A 22,153-nucleotide genomic window follows, 5' to 3' on the forward strand; every position below is an offset into this window, starting at 1 on the left:
GGGTTGTATCTTTTCACTATATTTACTCAATCTGTATGCTGAGCAAATTATCCGAGAATCTTGACGATATGAAGAAGAACAGGGCATCTGGATTGGAGGAAACCTATTAACAGCCTGCAATATACAGATAACACAACCTTGCCTACCGAAAGTGACAAGGATTTAAGCACTTATAGATGAAGATCAAAGACTACAGCCTTCAGTATAGGTTATGCCTCAACATAAAGAAAACAAAAATCCTCACAACTGGACCAAAAAGCAATATCATGATAAATGGAGGGAATACTGAAGTTATCAAGGATTTCATTTTACTTGGATTCACAATCAACATCTGTGGAAGCAGCAGTCAAGAGATGAAACGACTCATTGCACTAGGCAAATGTGCTGCAAAATCCTCTTCAAAGCTTTAGAAAGCAAAGATGTTTTGAGGACTAAGGTGTGCCTGACTGCAGCCACAGCATTTTCAATCACCTCATATGCATGTGAAAGCTGAACAATGAATAAGGAAGACTGAGGAAGAACTGATGCCTTTGAATTAAGGTGTTGGCATGGAATACTGAATATACCATGGACTGCTACAATAATGAACAAATTTGTCTTGGAAGAAGTACAGCCAGGATGCTCCTTAGAAGCCGAGGATGGAGAGACTTCATCTCATTTATTTTGGACATGTTATTACAATGGACCAGTCCCTGGAGAAGGACATCATGCTTAGTAAAGAAGAGGGTCAGGGAAAAAGAGGAAGACCTTCAACAAGATGGACTGACACCATGACTGCTACAACGGGCTCAAACATAACAATGACCGTGAGGATGCCGCAGGACTGGGCAGTGTCACGTTCTGTTGTACACAGGGTCGCTATGAGTCGGAAATGACTAAACAGCACTAACAACAACACAGTGGCAGGATGAGGTAATAGGGAAAGGGGAAGTGTGTGGCTGTGGGGAAAGGAGGGGGAAGAAAGCTAAATTCTCATGCTCAGAAGTGGGAAGTCAACAGATAACATCTAAAACTGAAAAATCAGTACCAAATAAGCAACAGTCGACTAAAAGAATATAAAGTGGTCTCCTCTAGGGAGGGAAAAAGGCCAGGGAAGACTAGGAAACGGCCTCTTTTGTAACAAATCTTGTACAAACTATTCAAATCATTAAACTATATGCATGTATAACTTGATAAAAGCAAACAAAAAAGATACTAAATTGTATTACGTTATGAGTAAAACAATATAAAAATTTTGAGAAAAGTAAAAGCAAATTAGCTGCGCTAGCATGATGGGATCGTTAGTGATGTTTTGTCCCTTTATTTTCCTATTTCTCAGTAATGTTACATTGCTTTTATAATTTTCAAACAAGTTTTACAAAAGTGCTCTTGGTTGGTAGTCGACACTCCTGTATGCCTTTGCTTATAATGCTCTCTCTCTGTGTATACCACCCTATTTCTACCGATGCCACCTGAACGATACCTAATCCTCTTTTAAGATTAGGCTGAAATGTCACCTCCCCTTTCCATTCACCCCCAGATATAAAATGACTGCTCTTTCCTTTATGCCTCAGCTGTATCTTAAATGGATAATAAACTAGTACCATGTTTGTCTTGGTGTCCCCCAGCACTTACACAGAGCCTAAAATATCACACACTTGTTTAAAAAAAAAAAAACAAAACCCCATTGCTATCAAGTCCATTTCAACTCATAGCAACCCTATAAGACAGTATAACTGCCCCACAGGATTTCCAAGCACTGGCTGGCAGATTTGACCTGCCAACCTTTTGGTTAGCAGCCAAATTCTTAACCACCGTGGCACCGGGGCTCCAGAAACATCATAACCCCCTGCCCCCCACGCAAAAAAACCAAACCCACTGCCATCAAGTCGAAATCCGACTCATAGCTACCCTATATCGGACAGAGAAGAATTGCCCCATAGGGGTTCCAAGGTTGTAATCTTTACAGAAGCAGACTGCCATATTTTTCTCCTGCAGAGCAGCTGGTGGGTTTGAACCGCCAACCTTTCAGTTAGCAGCCGAGCACTTAACCACTGTGTAACCAGGGCTCCCTATGAAACTGCATAGGCACTTAATAAATATTTAATTCATCATTAAATCATTTATTTATCCCAATAACCATAAGAAATTTAATGCTTTTGTCAAATCAAAGCATAGCCCATACATTTTTTAAAAGGGGAAAAAAAAGCAAAAGAACTAATACACACACAAAATCCTTCTAAAAAGGAAGTATGATTTCTTATTATTAAATTTCACCTTTTTTACTTTAATACTCTTAAAATAATCTACTTGTATCTTCTCTGTAGAATTCAGATTGGCTAAGTATTATTCAAATCTTTACTAGAAACTTATCCAGATTACCTTAAGGATAACTTCAAAAGGCCTTAAATCCTTCAAAAATTTTGGATGGTGACACCAACAAATAGCCTCAACTTTTCTGCTGCCCAAAATATTTTGTCAAACTTTTAAAAAATGAAGGGAATAAATTAAAAAAGCTGCTGAAAAGTTCTCAAAACATAAATCAATTTTCATGAAACAACTGGCTACAAAACACACAAAAGCATTTAAACAATATTAACCTAAAAAAATTTGCAAAAACTTTACAGGCAACAGACTTTTCTTTTGGAATACCAAAAGAAGTGGAACTCCTTATTACATCTAAATTTGAAAGCAGCACATGAGGAGGCCTAAAATACATACTTTTTCATAATAAGAAAAATTGTTTTAAAAATACAATCAAGTTTTTTAAGAAAACTACAGATACACAAGGAGAAAAAATCACCTTTAACTGTACCACAAAGAGAAACCTGTTAATTAATGTTTGGCAATATATTCTTCCAATATGCTTTCTTTACATATATGTTATTTTTATAAGAGCAAGATCATACACTACATTATTTCACAATATTTTCTCCACTATATGATACCGTGAGGAAACCCTGGTGGCACAGTGGTTAAGTGCTACGGCTGCTAACCAAACGGTCAGCAGTTTGAATCGGCCAGGCGCCCCCTGGAATCTCTGTGGGGCAGTTCTACTCTGTCCTATACGATCACTATGAGTCGGAATCGACTCAATGGCACTGGTTTTTTTGGTTTTTTTTTTTTAATGATACTGTGAACAGCTTTCTTCGTTACTAAGTATTCTTCTACAGTACTAGTTTTAATGAGTATATGACAGTCTATGATAATGAGTATAAAAAAAAAACCCAAACCCATTGCCGTCAAGTCGATTCCGACTCATAACAAACCTATAGGACAAAGCAGAACTGCCCCATAGAGGTTCCAAGGAGCGCCTGTTGCACTTAACCACTACACCACCAGGGGTTCCCTGATAATGAGTATAGTATATGACATAGTCATTGTATGTTTGTTAACTTATTTTACTAAACTCTTACAATAGATAGTCTTACAACAAAATCTTTTTGGTAAAAGAAGTTAATGTCTTTGCTAATCAGTTCCACAGGGTAAATAAGAAACTAAAAAATCTAGTCCTAAAAATCACAGCAAATAACACCCCACACATGGTCTATATTAAAGGCAGAAAGTTTGCAGAAAAAGGATCCCTGGTGGCACGATGGTTAAGCGCTTGGCTACTGATCAAATGGTTGGCAATTTGAACCCTTCCAGCCACTTCTCAGGAAAAGGCCTGGCGATCTGCTCCCCTAAGGATTACAGCCTAGAAAACCCTGTGGAGCAGTTCTACTCTGTCACATGGGGTTGCTATGAGTTGAAAAGACTCAGTGGCATCTAATGACAAGAAGTTTGCAGAATTAATTAAGTACAAGAAAAAAATGAGATTATATAGCAAAGCCTCATATTATTTTCTCTACAAACCACATACACATTCTTAAGAAATCAACTCCTTGTCAAAATATGTATCTCATGAACAATTAGAGCAACTAAGGTTAATTTTTTTAATAAAAGGGCAGTCCTCACTTCACATGGTTATAATATGCATGAATTTCAGTTATCAGTTTAATGTTGAGTAAGTAACATCTGTTACCACCTCCAGGAGAGGAGTCCCACCACAAGGAAGACAGCAAAGAGCATAATTCCTGTCACCAGGAGTAGCAGCCCTAGGATGTCAACCCACTCCATAGTTTGCAGGTGTCAGGAAAATATGACTCACACGGGAACTAGATGGAAAAATGCTTTACTCACACAGATAATAGAGCAAGATCAGCTTCAACAGTGAGCTTCGTCCCCCATAGCCAAAAACAGGTCTCATTCCACAGCCAATGCAGGGAGATGGTCTGGCCGTACCTGTCTTGTGTTACAGGCGAAGGAGCCTGTTCCCTCCCCACTAGGAAAAGATACAGAAGTGGGGTTGCCCAGATGTCATATTATGCATACACTTAGCTAAACAATTCTTGGGAATGATGACATGTGCTCTGGCCTAAGGGGAGAGATGTGCTAACAGGCTACCAGCTGTAATGGGATGTGTTTTGGGTCAAGACTTCCAAGGCAGGCAAGCTAGCCCATACTCACATTCCGTCCAAGAAGCCAGGCCAATACACATGGTCCTAAACACAAGGTTTATTCATGGGTAACAGGGAAAGGTGGCAGGCTGTGCTCGGACTCCTCTTCCGCAGTTAAATAACACGAGTTCCCCAAAACAGGTCAAATTTCATTCACCACATTATATTAACTGTGAATAAGTGCAAACTTTGCTGCTAGCTCTTCACAGTACACATAATAGATGTGTACCATCATCGATGACTAATCATGTTTCTTCTTTCAAAGTCTGCTGGTGATTGGTCACTGTGCATCTGTTCGTCAGTGTATGTATAGAGAACAAACGTGTAGTAGTCATGTCATATTTTATGAAAATAGATCATCAGAAAAGGGGACTATCCAACAAAGATGAAAATACATCAATGAAATGAAGTGATAACGCTAAATTCGAGTCCAACACAAACTGACATTTAGAAGAAATACCTAACCATGGGAATGTTGATACTGCCACTGTTCAAGTTACTTTAGATACCTAGCCAGAGGACTTAATGAAAGATGAATTTCCCAGCATAAATGAGGAAAATGGTTGTGATGAAAAGAATGACAATGTCCCAGAAGAAGGGATGCCAGCAAAAAATTTTACAATAAAGGAACTCACAGAGATATTCCACAACACTGAACGCACAAAAGATAAAACGTTGGAAGCTAATCCACATTTAGAAAGAACTTACGACAATTTATCAACGCATAGAAAAGATGCTCACCCTGTATCATAAATTATACAAGAAGGCAAGCACTATTCAAACGATTCTTGTTAAGTTTTTAACAGTGAAATAAAACACTTTAACTATAATACTTTAAATTACAGTATACTAAATATGTTAGTTTTACTATTTTTTTAAACTTCCTGACACATCCATAACTAACAATAAGATAGATTTTAATGTTTTGACAAAAGCTTTCAAAGGTCAAATAACTGAAATTCTCCCATTGATTAGTAATCCCTTTTAACTATTATAGAGCATTTGAAAGAACATCTATAATGTACCATAAATCATGTAACACAATGTCAGAATTTGCATTCTTGACGAAACACATACGTACACACTCATGAAGTATACAAATAACACATACATGGCTTTGGTTAACTTTTTCTTTCCTTTCCTATTTTTAATGTAGTAGAGCTGAGTAAGCTGAGTAGATCCTATAAATAAAGCCAGAGTTTATAATTACCTTTATCCTGATAACTTTAGTAGAGGCAATATGGCAGAAAGTTACAGAAATAAGTCTAACAGGCCAATCAGAGTTGAGATGTGAAATCTAAGCACAAAATGAGAGCAGGACAAAAGTGAAAAAGAATAAATACAAATGTTGACCTGTCATTTTTAATTTTTCCAACAAATCTTTAACTTCTAAAGTAACTTGGAAAGACAAGATAATTCATATCTTCCAACGCATATAATCAAAAAACAGTAAATCAGAATATGCCTAAGACTTTCATTATCACTCAATTTTTTGATAATTACAACCTGACTTTTTTTTTTTTTAATGAAAAGTAACAACTTCTAAAAGATGAATAAAATCTGATTTCTTCCTTGGAGTACAGTATTTTAACTCCACTGAGCTCAATGTTAAACAGTAATGCTTAACACAATGTTAAAACATGAATCACCAAATAAAGCCATCAAATAACTTCAGAAATTTGGAAACAAAAATTTCATATGAACACACTGGTGTATCAGTCTTCAATCTAGAATAAAAGTTTTCTCTAATATGAAGTTGTAAAAAACCAATGCCAAGAGACAAAAACTGCTGGAAGTAAGAGTTATTAGATAAATTGTTGACAACTTCTAAGAAAAATGCACAAAGAGCACTTCCACATAAAATTCTGATATGCAAAGGACTACATCTGAGAGATTACAGACCTAAAAGAAACCTCTTACAACCAGTATTTACCACCCCCTTTTAAACTCATCTATTAATCTATAATAAAATAGATCTATATTTGCCCATTAAGATATACATTTTGAGAACCTGCCTCCAGATAGAAAGTTAAAAACACAGACAGGTCTTTTTTTAAAAGGAAGCCTAAAAGCAAAAAATTTGAAAGCATATAAATGTCTTCTGCATTACTACGGCAACGGTTACGGGCATTACTGAGCACCGTCTTAACTGGTCTCTATGACAGGCGCACATATAACACATAAGCCCTAAACCCTTGTAGCAACTGGATTAACGAAGGCTAAATTCTAGAATTTCATGAGGATACATACATTGCTCATACTTAGGGAAGAGGCTACCTGCTGTCATTTACCTAGCGATCTGCAATAAGAGAGACTGGCCTTTTTTAACGTTCCCCAGCGAATATCCTGGCTTTCCACCTGGCTGTGATCTCATAATAAAATTTGGCTTTCTTGAGCTTTCACTACAGGCAGTACTGCTTTTACAGGTTGTCGCTAGCTTTTAATTCACCCACAGGCTGTGTGGACTATTTGGAAAATATTGCCAAAGGCGTCTTTCTTGTAGGAAGTTTTCTGGGTGTAGGGATTAGGGTTCTTTCTACTCTGGTTTTCTGCTGCTGCGGGGTCAGTCTTTCAGGGATTTGTGGTTATCTCCTCTGCACAACCTGTAACACTACTTAAATTCTAAACTATTTACCTGAGCTTGTGAATATCAGACTAAAATTTACATGAAAAGTTTCAGACGTCCCTTACAATGATCCTAATAAAACATATAGCTCAAAATACTGCTAATGAGCAGGCAATATTCCTACTACAGTCAGAAATCATAATCCAGAGCAATTTTTTGCTTTCTCTCATATATATGTATATGAAAAAGCTGTGTGTATATTTGTGTGTGTGCAAATAGCTTTATATATACTTAACAATATATATATTCTTCTATATTTTTAAATAGCTTTATAGAGAGCTTTTAGAACGGGCTTTATAACAATGCAAATGTCAAATCGCCCCTGGGATAAATTAAGGAAAATAGATTAAAAAAAAAAAACTATTAGAAGACAATTGTGATAAACGTGGACATTTTAAAAAGTAGAAAACTCCACCTGTAGCATTTTCACACACATAGGGAAATGCATCAACGTCTACGATATCCCAGGTACAGTGACTCAAAAATACGAAAATACACAGGAACAGTCTACCCTTCCAACTTAGCTTATCCCTGCCAGGATCACAAGAGTCACCAGTGAAGTGTGGAGGATTCTGGTACATTTTAAAATCTTCAAACTGACACAAACACATAAAATAAGCAAAAATCTCTAAATTTGAGTGTAGCCCACAATTGTCTATCTTCTAATAAATTCTTCTAACACAAATAGAACTGCAATGCAATGCGTTTCTCTTAGACTTGTAAGTGTAGCATTCACATTCCTATACACTTGGAAACTGAGAATTAGAGCTATGAACCACATTCTTTTAAGCCTTCAAAAGAAGACACCAATGAAAATAAAAAGGTATCTCTTACAAGAAAACTAAAGAGATAACTGTTAAGAAAAAGCAACACATTATAATAAAAAGAGAACAATGACTATAACCATATGGTTCTCTCAATCGGCTAGCATATGCTGAACACCCACCCGAAACCCATTGATGCAGAGTCGATTCCAACTCATGCGACCCTATAAGACAGAGTAGGACTGCCCCATAGAGTTTCCCAGGCTGTAAATCTTTTTTTTTTTTTTTAAATTGTGCTTTAGGTGAAAGTATACAAATCAAGTCAGTCTCTCATACAAAAAGCCATACACACTCCACAGTGCACTCCCAGCTGCTCTCCCCTTAATGAGACAGCACATTCCTCCTTTCCCCCCTGTATCCGCTATGTGCATTCAACCAGCTCCTGTACCCCTCTTCTCATCTCGCTACCAGACAGGAGTCACCCGCATAGTCTCACGTGCCTACTTGAGCCATGAAGATCACTCCTCACCAGCATCATTGCCTATCTTATAGCCCAGGCCAAGCCTTGTCGTAGAGTTGGTTTTGAGAATGGTTCCAATCTTGAGCCATGAAAGGGTCCAGGGACCATGGCCGTCAGGGTCCCTCCAGTCTCAATCAGACCATTATCAGGCTGTAAATCTTTATGGAAGCAGACTGCCAAATCTTTCTCCCAGGGAGCCACTGAGTGGGTTCAAACTGACCACCTTTCAGTTAGCAGTGAGCATTTAACCACGGTGCCACCATGGCTCCTTGCTCTTTCATTGAATACCTACTCTGTGCTTAAAACAGTACAAAACAGTTAAAAAGAAAAAAAAAAGGTTCTTCCTCTCAACAAGCTTGCATCCTAGCAGGGAGATCAAATTAACACACAAAACAATACCATATATAGGTAAAAATATTCTAATACAAAGGATACAAATTAATAGCCACAGGAGTTCAAAGAAGATTATAAGTACTGGATAATCCAGGAAAGTCTCAGATAAGGTGGTAAGATTTGGGTAAAGTCTAGAAAGATAGGAAGAATCAAATGAGAATGCCGAACCCTTCATAATGCAGCCTCATCGTCCCTTCCCAACACCTTGCACAATATAAATTAGAATAGATGAAAGCAGAGAAAAATCACTCCAGATAAGAGAAATCATAAAAAGGTGAAGTGAGAAGAACAAATCAATTAGCCCACCGAATACTCATTGTGGAGAAAAGGTGACTTAAAATTTTAAAGGAAGAGTACATACACTTCTCTGTCAGTTTGTCTTATAGTGTTGGTGTGTGTGCTGTTGATGCTGGAAGCTATGCCACTGGTTTTTAAAATACCACCAGGGTCACCCATGGTGGACAGGGTTCAGCGGAGCTTCCAGACTGAGAGAGACTAGGAGGAAAGGCCTGGTGATTTACTTCCGGAAATTAGTCAATGAAAACCCTATGGCTCCCAACAGAATACTGTCTGACATAATGCTGGATGATGAGCCACCTAGGTTGGAAGGCATTCAAAATACACAGTGGCCACAACAGTGGACTTCAGCGTACCAATGATTGTGAAGATGGTGCAGACCGGTCAACATTTAGTTCTGTTGTACCTGGGGTCACCATGAGTCACAGTCAACTCGACAGCGGTTAGCAACAACAAATGGATTAAATTATGTAAATCATATGAAAAAAAGGTTCCAAAAATTGCATGCAATTTTGACATGACTTTCCCATGCCCCTTATTCACACCAGTAAAGTAGTCCCTGTTTAAGCACACCAGCCCAGGGGCAAGGACTAGAAGGCAGGAGGGGACAGGAAAGCTGGTTAAAGGGAGCCACAACAACGAAGGTTTGTAAACAGCAGGAGGGTGAGAGAAAGCAGGAGCAAAGTCAGGGAAGGCTTCTGAGAGGACCTGACACCTGGACTGAGTCTTCACGGATGAGGATCTGGGATCTGGCAAGTCAGACAGTTCAGGGGGAAAGGTGCCTTCCAATTCATTGATGTGCATGTACTTCATGCCAGGCACTATGCCAGCTTCTGGAAATAAAAATAATACCATGGCCCTGATTTTAAGACACTAGTAATCTTGTCAGGAATTTGCTTCACAGAGAAGATGCTTAAAATTTGGTCCTTAAAAATGGGTTCCCCATGTATACACACAGGAATAAATACTGTATGATGTGATTTATACAAATTTCAAAAATAGGCAAAACTAGTCCTTGGTGATAGAAGGCCAAGAGTGGTTACCTTTGAGGAGAAGTACTGACTAGAAGGGGAGAGAGGAGGGAGCCTGCTGGTATGCTAGAAATGTTCTATAACTCAAGTTGTGTAGTGGTTACTCAGAAGCACACCTAAAAACCCATCAAGCTATACATTAAGACTTATGCACTTTACCTAATTATATCTCAGTAAAATAAAAATATATGTACAACAAATCCTTCATATATCAAAAAAAAAAAAAAAAGTAATGAGTTCTGTCTCCCACCCTGCCCTGGGTAAAGTGGCAAGGCAGTGGAGAAGTAGAACATTCCAAGATCTAGGAAGCAGCATTTGCAAAGGCACAGAGTGTTCAGGAGGGGACCAAATCACAGAAAACCTTGGTTTACCAAGTTAAAAAGATTAACTTCAAATCATGGGATGCGGGTACCTTCCACTGGAGGGCATGAGTAAAACGACCAGATGTGCATTTCAGGAAGATCCTCTGGTGGAAATAATGGGTTGGAGGGGTAGAAGACTAACAGTCCGAGGGGCAGATGAAGGCCTTTTCCAGGGCTGTGACTGTGAAGATGGAAAAGAAACAGACAAGAAGGTAGCACCAAAGGGACACTGTGATCAATCAAATGTGAACAAAGTTAAGAAGGGAAGAGTCTCAGGCGATGACCAGGCTTCTGGCTTGTGGCAATGGGTATGAATCACAGATACGCAATATATAAGCAGAGAGGTGGAAAAAAGTTGCATTTAGTTTTGTACTCTACTGAAATAATACAAAAAATAGGCTCCACTCAAAATGGAACATCTTTCTATGAGACTTTATTTACTGCCAAGTAGTCATTCAGTTGATGTCCTATTTCATTATTTAAATATATTTGCTTGGCAATCTTCCGTCAACTTCAATTTAATCTCTATGAGCTGGCAATATAAAATGCTTCCACCATTAGAAAATTGCTCCTTACTCCACCTCTAAGCCTAAAAAGAATAAGCATTTCGTCCTTCCCATACTTACCTGTAAAGAGGTACTCTCAAATCAGCATCTCTGACGAAGAATAACTTCTGGTTTGTAGACCTCCATTCAGTTCAAGCTTTTACTTAAGGATGCTTCCATGAACTTACAAACCTCTAAACCAAATTTATTAACTAAACAACTGTTACAAATCCACCACAGCTTCCTACCACGGCTGTTCACTAATAACTTCTAAAACCATGTTTAAAGCAGAACCAAAAATGACATAATGACATGTTTAATACAACTAATCATATTTTAAAATAATGCATTAGAATATACATATAAATTTAAGTATGTTCACACACACATATCCTAAATCAAATTTCCCCTAAAAGTTCAATCTAGTTTTTAGAAAAAAAATTGCTTTGATACCCAATTCACTCATTCAACTCATTCAATGAATAGTTTTAGTAGCTAATAACTGGCAGGCACTGTGCAAGTGTGGGGGATATAGCAGTAAAAAAACAGACTTGCCCCTACATGGAGTTTTATAGTCTGTGGTAGATGATCCTGAAAACTGCATTCTAGGGTAATGTCTTACCCACCTCCATGTCACCCACCCATCCCAGTCTCCTACTGTAGGCTTAAGTCAGGACCCACAAGACCAGAGATCAAACATAGGGATTATTAAAAAGGAACCTTCAGAATAACTACTTAGCAAAAGAAATAGAACCTGTTAGAAAGAAAGAGCAGTTATAAAAATTATTTTAAAATAATTCTCCAAAATGACTCAAGAGTGATGGTCTCAAGAATTTAACCTTTCATGTATGCTTTTTGAGGAAGCTTTCAAAGAATGTGTTCCACCAAAATGGAGGAGTAAATCAAGAAAGAGGTAACAAGAGATCCAACACAGAGCTAAAGGGAATCTTCAGGATAATGATGAAGTAAGATTCCAGGACTACTGTTACTCTCAAAGTACAAGGACAATCAGGACAGACTGGAACAGGCCAAAAGGCTCTAGGAAATGATTTCTCTAAGATGATGAAATGAGTGAACACCTGATGTATCTGAACATATGGAGTAGATTTAAACAACTGGTAAGAGCATTTGGGTTGAATTATAGCAAATAAGAAACCTAAACATACAAAAGACAATTATTTTTTTTTTAATTTGGGGAAAGTCAAGTATACAGGAAAAGTGATTCTAATATATTAAATGGCTTAGCTGTGAAGAGCATTTATAAAGGCCTAAGGAAGATGTCACTTTAATGACTAAGGTGTGCCTAACCCAAGCCATTGTCTTTTCAATCACCTCGTATGCATGCAAAAGCTGGACAATGAAAAAGGAAGACAGAAAAATTGATATATTCTAATTGTGGTACTGACAAAGAATACTGAATATACTGCGGAGTACCAAAAGAATGAACAAATCAGTCTCAGAAGAAATACAACCAGAACGCTCCTTAGAAGCAAGGGTGTCAAGATTTTGACTTACTTCGGACACACCATCAGGAAAGATCAGTCACCAGAAAAGGACATTATGTTTGGTAATGTAGAGGGTCAGTGAAAATGGGGGAAATCTTCAGTGAGATGGATTGACACAATAGCTACAACAATGGTCTCAAAACATACTAACGATCGTGAAAATGGCACAGGACAGGACAACATTTCATTCTAAGGTCGCCATGAGTTAGAGGCAACTCAACAGCAACTAATAACAACCATGACATAGACGCTGAGCACTGATCTAACCCAAAACCAACTCACTGCCACTGAGTGGATTCTGACTCATAGCAACCCTACAGGACTGAGTAGAACTGCCCCACAGGGTTTCTAAGGCTGTAAATCTTTATAGTAGCAACTGCCACATCTTTCCCCCATGCAGCAGCTGGTGGGTTCAAACTGCTGACCTTTCAGTTAGTAGCCGAGCATTTTAGCCACTTTAACCAGGACTCCTTTTGATCTAAACAAAAAGACAAAATATATAAACATACATTTATATATGTGTGTATGAGGAGAAGAACATGTGTGTTTGGGGGACTGGTGGCAGTATGAAGGAGTTAAATCCTCATCTTCAATAGTGTAAAGCCAATAAATATGCCCTACATGGGGAAAAAAAGAAGCAATAAGTAAGCATATTATTTTGATATAAAGGTAAACCAAATTAATAAAGTGTTGTAAGTATCAGCCTTTGGGTAGAGGAAAATGGTGGGGGAGAGGGGTAGGTAGAGGGCAATTGTTTTTCATAAAAAGCCCTGAAGAACCGTTTGATTCTAAATTCTATATGCTTACATATATATATCCCCCACCAGTCCATTAGTTCATCGTACTGTGACGGCCTGTGTGTTGCTATAATGCCGAAAGCCATGTAATCAGTTCTTCAAATACCAGCAGGGTAATCCACAGTAGGCAGATTTTGGAGGAACTTCCAAACTAAGACAGACTAGGAAGAAAAGCCTGGCAATCTACTCCTGAAAATTAGTCATCGAAAGCCCTGTGAATCACAATAGAATACTGTCTGACTCCCTTGCTTTGGGCACATCATCAGGAGGAATCAATCACTGGAGGAGGACATCATGTTTGGTGAAGCAGAGGGCCAGTGAGGGTGAGGGCTACCCTTGGTGAAATGGACTGAAATAACAGCTATAGCAATGGACTCCAACATGCCAGCAACCTTGAGGATGATGCAAGAGTGGGCAGTCTTTCATTCTGCTGTACATGGGAGTTGCCAGGAATCAGAGTCAATTCGATGGCGCTATCTCTATCTATACATCTGTATCTACCTACCTATCTCATTTTGGTAAAAATAAAAACTAAAAGACTAAGAAAAGTATTAGCCATGGAATGCAAGAAAAAGAATCTTAGACCAAAAACAAAGAAAAAAAAAAAACTAAAGATACTGATAAATTTTAGTTTAAAATCACCTGAATTATTTAGAACCAATGAGAGCTCTGTACACTGAAATGAATTTTATTCTCAACGAAGTCTGTACAATACTTTAAGCAAATAAGTTTCCAACTCGAACGTCACATATGGCAATAGGATGATACGTGTCATCATGGATGAAAAGTACATGAAGATCATTGTACAAAAATAAATCATTTCATGAGCAAAATTATTAAATTTTACCTTTTATCAAATGGCATTAAGTGTACATAAGCACAACACTTACTGCCTTACTAGTCTCTTGATAGCTACTCAAAAAAAAAAAAAAAAAAAACCCAAACCAGTTGTCACGGAATTGATTCGGACTCAAAGCGACCCTACAGGACAGAATAGCGCTGCCCACAGGGTTTCCAAGGAGTAGGTGGTGGATCTGAACTACCGACCTTTTGGTTAGCAGCCGATCTCTTAACCACTGCGCCACCAGGGCTCCAGTAACTACTCAGAAGTTTATATTATTAGGTACCAATTGTAAGCATTTAAAATAAACAAACAAAATTACATACCGCATTTAAGGTTATCACATTTTTAAACTAGCAGTTAAAACTTTTCGCACAAACTTTTCAAAGTTGCTGAAAGGAAAAGAAATTTTGAGATGGATACATTGCTTAGACTCAGTCCCAGTCAGGACTTCATTCTATCTCTATCCCCTCACCCCCCAACCCCGCCCTTGCAAAACATTATGCAAGTTTTTCACATCTCTCCATCAGGTGGAAATAGTTTTCTCTCATTTACACATATAGCTAGCTATCCAATATTCACTGAGTACTTAAAACACATAGGGTACTGCACCTCTCCTGGCACCAGGGATTCATGCCTGACAATAATAAGGGCTATAACCAAACTATGTATTCAGAAAAGTACAATAATGACAGGAGGCTACTTCATACCAAGTGATAAGGGACTGCCTCTTTGAGGCCATATGATCTGGGACCTCAGGTATGACAATGAGCCAAGTATGTAAAAATTTGTAAATGGCCTTTCCAGGCTGAGCAAGAACAGCAAAAGCAAAGGCCTAGAGAGCCAGAAAGGGTTCCAAGAGCAAAAAAGAAGGCTAATGTGGCTAGTATACAGGAAGGAAAGCAGTATGAGACAGGTTAGAACTTTAAGCAGAAGCCAAATCATTTAGGGGCTTGTAGGCCATTATATGGACTACATATTTTGTTCTAAAGTAATTATAAGATTTAAGGAAAAGAGTACGGAGTCCTGGTGGTGTAACAGTTCAGCACCCGTCTGCAAACTAAAAGGTTGGCAGTTCAAACCCACCCATCGGCTCCACAGGAGAAAGATCTGGAGACCTGCTTCTGTAAAGGTTACAGTCTAGGAAACCCTATGGGGTAGTTCTACTCCGTCACATGGGGTCATTATGAGTCGTCATCGACTCGACGGCACCCAATAACAACAAGGAAAGGAGTGACAGGATCTGATTTAAATTTTAAGATTACATCGGCTGCTGTGTGAAACTATTTAGGAAACCACTGTACGGTGTCTTGGCAAGAGATGATGGCAGCTTGGACTAGAGTGGTGGCAGAAGTTAACAGATTGGACTGAATAGCGCACTAACAGGACTTGGTGATAGATTCAAACTGGGGAAGAGATTAGATGGTGAGAAAAACGGAGAGACTCAGACTGTCTCTAGACTTTTGGCTTTACCAGGTGAGTGGAGGAGTACTGACATTTACCGCCATCGAAAAGACTAGGGGAGGCCTACTGAAATACAAGGGTTCTTTTCCTAATGGAATCTTTCCAGATCCTTTCAGGAGGGAAAGTCATTACTAATAGGCATGAAACCATAGCAAATATTAAAAGGCTTTTCCACAGGGGTGAGACCCTGAAACAATCTAACTTCTTTATAGAAATGAAAGAGAAGCTGGAGCACTTCCTCCGTAAAACTTCATCTTAGCACAGTTTTGTTTTTTGATGCAGTTCAGTACCAAGGACTCCAAGAACCATATTATAGGAAGGTTCCAAAATAATCAGTTTTCCTAAACCTTCATCGCAAGATATCAATAAACTTGGGATTTCCATAAAACAAAGACAGTCTTATGTTGATGAATATTAAATCTCTAAAAAAGAGGACGGTTAAGGGAAGCCCTTGAACCCTGGTCATCTTTGAATAGCTAGATCTCTGATTATAAATTGTAACAGTAAATACCCCAAAGGCTAGTTTCACCAGGCTTGTGTCACTAACTATTCACCTCTGCTCTCCAGGAGCTCTTTACTAATAAATGAGAGGAACAAGTGAACTTACAGTATTGGCATACAGAAGAATGCAGTTGCTCAATTTAAATAAAAGTATCCTGAACCCCAAAAGGCAAAAGCAGAAGCATAAACAATGACAAGCCACGAAAAGAGAAGTCATGCTTCCTGGATACAGTATGAAAAGAACTGTCAGTCTCACCTCAGCCTTTTCAGAACCACTTTCAAACTACCAACTTTTAACTCATGAATAAATCCCTCCACCACTTCAGCCGTTTTACATTAATGCTTCTAACCCAAACTCTCAGCATTAATCTCTAGTGCTCCAAAAACCACAGCAAGAATAATCACTTCCCTAACTCTTCCTCGGATCCTACAATCATTAAATCAAGCACCAAAAATCTTCCCTTTGCTGGTCACTGCATTCCCAACTCTAGGAATCTTTCTGGGAGGGAACCCTGAGCTGTTACTGTGAAGTCCAGCTATCCAAGCACAAAGAGGCACAATGCACAAGAAAAGAAAAACAACAGCTGTCCAGTTGGGTAAGTGGGGAGGTCACTGACCATCGACTGATGTCACCTCATTCTGTTCATCCCCCAAAATTCAGGGTTCATCGGTGTATTTATCTCCTCTTTGTCATTGACACTCCAAATGTATACATTGGAGAGTATGAAGAACAGCACCTTTGTATTACTTAGGTGACTATATATATATAAGCAGACTAATTTAAAACTGTCCCTTATTTTCCTTTATAAATAATAAGAGACAGCTAGGTATACTTGCAAAAGGTTTAACAAAAACCTACAATTCTTAACTACATGCTAACAAACTCAGAGGAAGGAAAATAAACGCTTTAATAAGGGAGAACAGTGCATCCCAGAAGACGGCCTGACTGTGAAATTCTGTTTATAGTCATAGAATTATATATTATGCTAAAACAGCTAACATCAAAACATAAAAAACATAGGTAGTACAATATTAATGAAGGTTTAATACTGTGAAACTTGGTGAACAAAATCTTGGTTAGGGAGTCAAGGTTTTAGAGCATCTCAGTTGGTGGGTAAGCAAAATGAAAAGTACTGGAATCTGCAACTATTACATTCTTAATTACTCCACTAGCAGGCACAGCAACCTATAAATGACTGGGAAATTAAATTCTTTCACACAGTTATTGTGCACATACTATGAAATGAGTACAGTGCTAGGGGCATATGAAAATGTGATTACAAGTATGGGTCAGACTGCCTAGATTAAAAAGCCAGTTCCTACTACTTATGAGCTGTGTGACTAGCTTAGATACCTTTTACTCCAAAAAGCTATTGTATACCCATAGGATTCCTATATGGATTCACGGTGGCACAATGGTTAAGCACTCAGCTGCTAACCAGAAGTTGGTGGTTCAAACCCACCAGCTGCTCTGCAGGAGAAAGATCAGGCAATCTGCCTCCGTAAAGATTATAGCCTAGAAAACCCTAATGGGCAGTTCTACTTTGTTACTTGGGGTCCCTATGACTAGAAAATCAACTCGATGTCACCTAACAACAGGATTCCTATAAATTCAAGGTGTGCAACAGATAATATCTGTGGTACAAAGAAACCATATAATATACTCTGGCATTAAAAGTTAACAAGTAGTAGGGCTGGTTTTTTAAGTTAACTTCTCTAAGTCTCAGTATCCTATTCTGTAACCTCACAGATTGTTATGAGGATTAAAAATGATAATCCATATAATAAGACTTAAAATATTGTGATAGAGTAAAAATTCAGTAAATATTAGCTAATACAGAATTATTAGGCACTGAAAATATAAATAAGATATTTACAGTTACATGACTTTAATTATTAAAGACTTTACAATTTAGCAGATTCCAGATTTGCCTAGAGACTTAGATGGATTTAGGCATACTCATTTATACCCCAAAAAGGTTGTTACAGACCTACAGTATTCCTATCAATTCAAGGTGTGAGAGAGATCATATGTGTGGGACAAAAAACAACTATGTTATACCCTAGCATTTAAAGATATACAACTAGTAACAAGCAATAAGACTAGGAATCAAAGGTATAATGATCAGAATGACAAACTAAGTAACAATATACAGTAAATATCAAAATTTTTTTAACTTGGGAGGAAGAACAATGCATCTCAAACTCAATTAGCCAAAACAGAATTTATTATCATGTCCCCAAAATCTGTTCTTTATCAGTCACCCAAGATCAAAATAAAACTCATTCTCAATTTTTCCTTTTCTCCATACACCAAGTTTTGTCAACAAGTTTTATCAATTCTACCTCCGATAAAAAAACCTCCTAAATTCACTTTTATCCCCATTGCCTTCTTTCTTACTTTTCACTTAGATTACTGCCTTCTTGCCTCCAGTTACTCCCTTTTTCATTCCACCTTCACAGTGACAGTTATCTTTCTAAAAAGGAAACCTGATCAAGTGACTTTTCCACTTAAAACTTTCAATGAATGGTTTCCCATACCACATTTGATAAAGTTCAAACACCAGAATTTGGCATCAATACCTTTCACATGTGGAATCCAACCTACCATTTTACCTTCAAATCTCCACCACTCTGTCTAAACATTCAGCCCAGCCCAGCCCACACCGTACAAGAGAAGCTCCAAGATACTCATCTTTTCAGAACACATTTTTGACTTTCACACATCGAGGCCTTGGTACATATAGTTCCTTCTGCTGAACTCCTGCCCCATCTCTCAAAACCAGTTCAAACTCCACTTCTTCCACAAAACTTCCCAGGTCATCAAACACACACACACACACACACACACACACACACACACACACAGGACACACTGCATTCCTATAGCACTTCCTTCTTCTATACACTATAGCACATAGTATACTATGTGTTAATTGTTTATAAATCATATACATATATATTGATTTTTAATATATTATGAAAATTATCAAATATACCCAAAACAGGACTATAAATAGAAGTTCTAAGCACTGGTTAAGCGCTTCGCTGCTAACCAAAAGGCCAGCAGTTCAAACCTACCAGTGGCTCTCCAGGAGAAAGATGTGAGACAGTCTGCTTCCGTAAGGATTACAGTTGTGGAAACCCTATGGGGCAGTTCTACCCTGTCCTATAGGGTCCCTGTGAGTCAGAATCCACTCAACAGCAATGGGTAGAATTTTATTCTCACCCTCTATGGATGGTCTTGAATAGCCCTTGAGTGTATACACATCAGTGAGATCACGGATCCAGGCTAGTGAGAGTCTTAGTCTTTTCTCAGAGCCTAGCTCAGCTATTGCGCATTAAGAATTTACCGAATGAACGAACATTCAAAAAGATAAATCCACAACATATTCACATTGATATGTATAGTTTATCACTCGACTTTTTAGTTGAATGTAAGTACCAAATTCTACTTCACCTACTATATTTTATTACCACAATTTAAAAACTAAGAACAATTTTAATTCAGCCAAGTCTTACCAAAAAAAAAAAAGAAAGCCTTATAATCCTCAGTTTCCAGAATGAAAGGAAGGAAGGAGGAGCGGGGAAGAAAAATGAATCAAAACATTGAAGAAGATTTTTAAGGTTCCTTAGTGCTCTGAAACGCAACTCATTTTTCATTTAATGTATTCCTGAATACTAACTATGTTCCAAAGATTTAGAATACATTTTTAGGAATACACAAGCCACAACCTTAAATGCAGTAAGGAGGAGAAGCAAAGAGATGAAGAATATACTGCTAAAATTCTCAGTACCCATGGAACACAGCAGGTAAGACCTCCTTACAAAACACATGCAATCTAAGAGTCAAAGCCTTCTAGGCAAGGCTTACTTGTGTTCTACTCAAAATACTTAAGAAAGATAAATAAAACCCAAAAATAAAAGCTACCACTAATATATCTCCCTAAAAAAAATTTTTTTAAGGTATACTTTCAGAAAAAATGTTAACATTTATATAACTGACACACGGTGTAGTTAAAACAGTATGTATAACCAATTTTGCTCATTTCTGGAGCTTCTGAAATGTGCATAAGTCACTATCCTGCCCTTTCACTCAGCTCTAGTAGGTGTTATCTGTCATTAACATAACACTTCATTCCCAAGGCCCCACACTCCACAAGATAAACCGCTTGCAATTCCATATTCGTATATAATATATACTTGCCTTTTTTTATATATATACTGCCTGATTATGGCTAGGCATTATCTAGTGCTCAATAATTTTAAGAAAAGCCAAGGGGGGAGGTATTTCAGTAGGTTATCAAGCTTGTTCAATGATTCACGTAACACACATGGGACTAATGTGTGTTTCTTAAATCCTACCTTTCCTCTTCCCCCATTCAGTTTAGACACTGTAAACACACAGGTGAGAATATGGACAGAGGGTTTAGTATCTATTTAGATCATTCAAGAGCCCAAAAAGTTCCCTTAGGAGTTCTCAAACCACTGTTTAGCTCTATCAAAAAGCTTTATAAACTTCTTCTGTATCCTTACTGAGAGAAATTCTATATAAAAGTTTGATGTTTATGAGAGTAAACAGTATCATGTTTAAGTTGCCACATTTACAAAAAAAAAAAACCCTTCTGGTTAACATTTAGAAATGTTATTTTATCAACTTGCTTCCCTCTTTTGCTTTAATTTTCCTCTGCAGCGAAAATAAAATATAAATTCTCTCAAACAATAGTTACAAATAAGGTTTTTTTAAATTCACAATTTCATTATCTACATAAAAATTCAAGACAATCTGCCAACTATTAGAATGAGTTCAGCGAAATCCACAGAAACAAAATCAAAATGTAATACAAATAAGCTTTTAACAAATATTTTTCTACCTCTCCAAATACATATGCATTAAAATTCAACAGGCAGACACTTCATAAGAAACTGAACAAAAACTGTCAGTCAGATCAGTTTAAAATGCACCAACTATAAACTTCATTTAGATTTACAAAGGTACGATCTTACAGTTTTTTATGAGATTAAGCAGGCTAGAGTTGGATAAAGGTTTAATTTTAGAATTCCTTAATGTCAGCTACATCACTGATATTCACAACCTCAAACTTAAGAAATTAAACACTTCTGAACCTTAAAGCTGTAAATCTGCTTGACTGATGTCCTGTTTCATGCCATATAAGCCATTGCCTAATTGAGGCCAGACCTGTCAGGCTCCAACAGCATCCCGGAAATGACTAGACTACTAGGGCTGGAAACACATCAAGAATTTGGAATATTTCTCATCTTGAGGCAGGAAAAAAAACTTCAAGTGAGACTGTCCATAAGAACAATTACTGTAGTGTTCCACAAGGAAAAAAAAAAAACATAAAAAGCATTTTTTTTTATTCTGGTAAATCCACAACCAATACATCTGAATTCCATATTGATTTTCAGGTATTGGCCCACTGAATTTATCCTTCTTTTTCCTACATATGAACAGTTCACTATTAAATTCTCATTTTGAATGCCTGCCTTTCAATCAACTTTTATATTCTTAGATACCAAAACCATCACCGAGAGCATGGCTGGTTTCTTGACTTACAAACCTGTTAACAGTCAATGCCTAGCACCTAATCTGCTTAATGGTCTTCACTTCTTACCAAGCAAATCCACTCAATGTTGAAAATACAAGCACACACAGAAACACACACTCAAATCCCAGTCATGAAATATGAAGTCACATCTGTGCATAAACTGTGCAATAGACACTTTCAGTTAGCGTGTGCTTTAGCGATCACGGACAGCGGTATGACAGTAAGTGGTAGGGGGTTGGGGCTGTTAACATACAGTGCATCAGAGCCAATAGCAGCAGGCCAGGACTGGCAGCAACGCCAGTCTCCAAAGGGAGCTATAACACAATGTCAGAACGCCGGGTTTCCAAATGCCATTTTATAGGGGGGCGGGAGTGAGAACTGGGAACCAAGCGCAATTAAAAGGCTTTGGCCAAGGTCTGAGATGAAACCTAAGACAAGGTCTTGTGGCAACACCAGCTG

At 37.9% G+C, this 22,153-nt stretch overlaps 1 protein-coding gene across 2 annotated transcripts in view; it reads right to left on the minus strand.

Annotated features, from left to right (window-relative positions):
* The window catches only part of USP32 (ubiquitin specific peptidase 32), a 212,936-nt gene that overhangs the window by 189,926 nt on the left and 857 nt on the right, over nt 1-22,153 (minus strand). The window lies entirely within an intron of this gene.

This window comes from Elephas maximus, chromosome 19 (genome assembly GCF_024166365.1).
Source record: "Elephas maximus indicus isolate mEleMax1 chromosome 19, mEleMax1 primary haplotype, whole genome shotgun sequence".
Classification (NCBI taxonomy): Eukaryota; Metazoa; Chordata; class Mammalia; order Proboscidea; family Elephantidae; genus Elephas; species Elephas maximus.